The sequence below is a fragment of the Equus asinus genome, chromosome 4 (genome assembly GCF_041296235.1).
Source record: "Equus asinus isolate D_3611 breed Donkey chromosome 4, EquAss-T2T_v2, whole genome shotgun sequence".
NCBI lineage: Eukaryota > Metazoa > Chordata > Mammalia > Perissodactyla > Equidae > Equus > Equus asinus.
In genome coordinates this window covers 39,615,790-39,620,908 of record NC_091793.1, presented here as the reverse complement: position 1 = coordinate 39,620,908, position 5,119 = coordinate 39,615,790, and the positions used below count along the sequence as shown (strand labels likewise).

General features: G+C 35.4%; 1 protein-coding gene across 16 annotated transcripts in view; it reads left to right on the top strand.

Moving 5' to 3' along the window:
- The window catches only part of ANKS1B (ankyrin repeat and sterile alpha motif domain containing 1B), a 1,016,307-nt gene that overhangs the window by 336,462 nt on the left and 674,726 nt on the right, over positions 1–5,119 (top strand). The gene's annotated exons all lie outside the window — the stretch shown is intronic.

The following is a 5,119-nucleotide window of genomic DNA, read 5'->3' as shown; positions in this document are numbered from 1 at the left end:
CCATCCTTCCATCCATCCCTCCAACTCATACTAAGCATATCCTAAGAATATGGCACTGTGGTAGGTTATGGAGATACATCATAAACACAGTTTCCTGCCATGAAGGGGCTTACTTTATAATGGAGATCATAGTTCAGTGTGAAAATTCTTTGATGGAGACAGAGGGCACCAAAGAAGCACAGATATAAATTAGACTGGGGTGTGGGGAAGGGACTTGTAGTTTTCAGGAAAGATTTATTGAATGATAGGATGTTGTTGAGTATAATGATGCATTTCAAGAACTGCACATTATTCTGTGTGGCTAGAATGGATGGTGATAGAGGTAGGGGTAGAAACGGTGAGAATGAAATTAAAGTAGTCTGAAACCATGTGTTTTAAGTGTTTGTTTACACCAGTGGGGGTGGTGTCCCAATTACCAGCTTCCACGTCTATTGTGAGATGCCCCCTGGCAGCTGGGATACACAGATTAGGGTATTTTGGAGCTCAGTAGAGCTTGAAGTAGAATGCCACTTTTTTTTTTGCTCAAAAAAAAAAAAAATCCTTAGGACAGTTGGGGCCATTTGAATAAAAAGTAATGATCAAATAAAGGGACACAGCAGAGGAGGATAATCAAGGACAAGCTAGACTAAAGGGACTGTAAGGTAAAGAAAATTCCCAGAATTTTTGAGAACTTTTAGCATTTCTATACAGAAGCTTTTTTGTTGATGTTGCTTGTTTTTGAATTGGGCTCCTGTATACCTGGGGAACAGTGAGGAGTGTGAACTTTGAGCAAGTACCCCTGGTGATCTCATGCAAGTGCTAGTTATTCTTCTACTGCTTTATGTAAACCAACATATCTATGACTCCTATAACTTTATCGAGACACTGATAGAAGTGTTACACAGGGAGCTCAATGGACAGAGCACCATGGAAACTGCTAGAAATCTCCTTAATCTTTCATTAGCTAATGAATGCCTGTTCTTCATACAAATTTATTTTATCTAATTGTTATTACTAAGCTCAATTTCTTCACCATTTTGTACACAAAATTCTTTGTCAGATACTTTGATTTAGCAAACATTTTACTTTGTCAAACATTCTATGTAAAGCATCCCCAGAGGTATCAAACAAGCACTTGTTGAATAACAGAAATAAAGGAAGATAGGAAGGGAGAGAGAGAGAGGAAGGGAGGGAGGGAGGGAGGAAAAAGGAAATAAATTATCTTAGCATAATTTGTTTTAGCAAATTCCATTGGTTTTCATGAATAACTATTTATTTACTAAGACTCAAAATCCATATGCTTAACTCGAAGAATTTTGGCAGGACTGATCTCAAACTTCTTACTCTTTTGCCTCAATTTCTATTTTAAAAATTGGAGTAAAGATTTGCCCATCTCTAGTCTTTCTGTCATCCATCACACTCACTGTGATTTCTGAAGAATTACAGAAGATATTCACAACAATCAGTATATGTAAGTTCTTTTAGTCCCCTGAGGTATAGTACACATGGGCTGGAGACCTGTACTTGACTCACGTGGATTGATGCTCTCCACCTATTGTATGACCTATCTTGAGTTTCAGTTTCTTGTTTATATTAAATGGTACTCTATTTCCAGTTTGAAAATCATTCTTCTTGTTGGACAGGTGGAAGCCAAATGGGATATAGTTGATTCGGCCTGCTGGCTGTTGTTTATTAAAATAAAATTATTTTGTCCAAGCAGTTAGTATAGTTAGTATAAGCCTTTCCTGTTCTTATAGCTATGAATATAACAAGGATAATAGTGGCAAAGTCTTTTTGTCACCCATAATATTTTTACATCAGTTATATAAATGATATAGAAGTTTCAAATTCATGAGAAAAATAGTCTAGTTTGGAAGATAGAATACAACTTTGAACTCTGTTTTCAGAATATTTTATAAAACAACCTTAAACTGCTCCATTTCACATCCTAATAGTAGTTCTACAATAAGTATTTGTTAACATAATGTTTGTTGCACTAAATAAATTGCTGAAAATTTACATGCAGTTTTTCTTGAAGAAGTCATATTCGACTATGTGATGGTATCGTTTTATTTGAAAGATGTTTCTAAGTAAAAATTTCCTCTTAATATGGCTTGTAAATCTGGATTTTTATTATATATTTTTTATTTTATATGTTGTATTACTCAGTTTGGATATGGGCATCTTGTAACCTATTGTGTGAGCTGAAAACTCAGGTACTAATTGGGCAAAGGGAGAGAAAGAAATAGTCAATTGAGGTTGGAGGGCATTTTAAGCAAGGGGAGAAGGATTTTAGTTGATAGACATGACACAGTTATGAGCAATACCTGGTAAAAAGATATAGGTAAATAGCTACCTGTTAATGAGCTTCACCAAGCTCCACTCTCATCCCCACTTCCCCAAGCAATATCTCTCCATTAGATGTTGCTGTGGCAGTTCTCCCATTATTACACTCATCACGGTTGGAATTATTTATCTAATGTTTACAATTCTGGCTTGACAATCTTGTTCCCAATATTTACGAAACTGTATTATAGTAGGAACCTGATAATATTTGTAGAATGAATGTTTTTCCAACTTCTAATAAACAAATGTCCATATCCCTAGTATGTATGGGAGCTAATAATTGTTGAATGGCTGACCAAAGGAATGGATAAGTTTAGCAAAAACAAGGGCAAACAGCACTCTTTCCCAGAACCCTCCTTTTCTGTGTTACTTTTCCTCTTCAGAAGTCTACTATCCTCTCTTGTTGTGGCTCCAAAATTTATTCTTTGGAGAGCATGGATGAGTAAATTGCTTTACTAATATTGGCCACCCAAGAAGATTTATGTTTTTAAAGAAGTTAATATCTGAAAGAATATATCATTAATCATAAAATTCTGTACACTTGTCAGAGATGAGAAAGATACTTTGTGGAATTGTGGTGGAGGGTTCCTATTGCCCCTAAAAAACACATTCATTGTCCTACCTCTCTCTTCCTTCCTTCTTTATTTTCACAGACATTTTTTGAGCATTTAAGGTGCTAAACTGTTGAGAATTAAAAGGCAAAATGGTTAAAAAATTATGTGAGGGAAAGGGAAATCATTTGGTGGAGAACCTTCTAGGACCTGGTGGAGAAATTTGGATTTGATATTTCTTACCGTGAAGATACTGCCCTTTTTGCAAAGAGTGATACCCAAATTTCTAGAAATTATTTAGTCAAAGTCAGTGGAACAAATTCTGATGATATGTGGTTTTACATATTTTGTGCTTATCTTTTGGAAGACAAAAATTAGGGAAAGATAGACCAATTGTTTCAGCTGAACAACAGAAAATTTAATATTGTTCTATAATGGGCAGCACAATCAACACAATTATTTAAGGCAAATTTTGTTGCTGCTACAGGTTCATAGTTGATGTCATTTAACTATGATTTTGGTTTTATTCTTTGCATGATAGGAAAACATCAGAGAAGGCCATAAACTTATAACTCAAAAACAAAACCAAACTCACCTACAAACATTTTTGCAACTTGCAATTCCTTACTTATTTTGCATGAAGATATCCACTGTAACAAACATAGCATAACCTCTTTTACCTTTAATGCCTGCTTCTCTGGAATTTGATTTTGAGAGATATAAATGTTAAGTGAAAAAGAAAAAAGTACTTGATACTTTAGAATATTTGAACAATGTATTTCTAACAGATTTTTTAATGTACACAGGACTTGGGGATAATTCATTTACTCAGTAACTCTCGATTCGATTCAGTAAACATCTAAGACTCAAGTGTCAGTATGTTGAACATGAAAGGCACTTTGCCACTTGATAGAGTAACTCATAATCTATCTCTTACGGATATACTTTTGGGGTCAGCCGCTATCCCATATAGAGCCTTTGAATGGATTAGAAAAGGGTACCCCACTTTAAATGGATTCAGCCCCCTTCAGGACTATTGCTTGGTTGTAGAGTTAGGGCTAGAATTTCAGCCCCGAACTACCTCATAGGCCTGGTACTTCACAATCATATACAGCGCCGCTGGGTTTTTAAGTTACTATGTTCTTACTGATTCTTTTTTTTATGAAATGGGGATTGGGTCATCTTTCCTGGGCAAAAAGATAACCTGCTTAAGGTAAGACCTTGTATTTTATAACAATATAAAAGAAAATAAAAAATTGAATGATTCAACAGTATCAGAGATTTTTCATGTGTTATTTCATATATTCCTCACAAGAATCTTTTGTTGGAGGGCTTATTATACAAAGTTTAGTGATTAAGAAAATGGTGTTTAGTGGTTAGGTGACTTGCGTAAAGTCAGAAAGCTGGAAAGCAAAAGGACAAACTCAGATGCAAGAATACCTGCCTTAGGTTTAGTTCTGTCAGCAAACAGCAAACAGTATTCAACAGCCCACTACTCCTTTGCCCTCAATAGTACAATCACCTGAACAACAACCACAACCCGTGCAACCTCACAAGGTGCCCACCAAGGAGCACAGTGAGAGGAAGGCTTGCAGTTGGTTATTTGAATAACCCAAAGGGATATTCTCTGTATTACTTTTCTGATTTTAGGTTGTTTATATCCTTAAGGGAAAAATTCAAGACATAAAAGACAGGAAAAGTTCTGGGCTTGCTTAAGTCCCTTATGAAATAAAGGAAGTGATAAATGTTGGTTGAATGTTGAATATATTTGTTGTTCTCCATCAGAACTTAGATGTGTGATATAACACTTTAATTTGGGAGAGAGAAAAGAAAAACAAGAAATCCAGTTGCCTTTTCAGATGTAGAAATAGGGCTAGCCCATGGGTGCATACAGTGGCCTGTTTTTATCCTTTTCAAGAAGAAAAGATTAAATAATTAAAATGTCCTGTGCAATTAACACTATTTTAGGAGTACATCAATAGCTCTATGAATTACAGTAACCTTCTCTTTCACTTCCAGTAAGTTCACCTGATGATAAATGGAACCACATAACCAAAGAGACTGTCAGATAATTTAGCTAAGGCTCAAAGGAGAGCTACAAGAATAATCAAATAATTAGAAAGTGTTTTGCAGAGGAAGGGTTAAAATTGCAGGCTTTTTCAGCCTGAGGAAGAAAACACCGAGGGCTTTTTAAAGAGTATTTTTGAAAACTATGAAAGACTTTATGCAGTGGAAAAGTTACC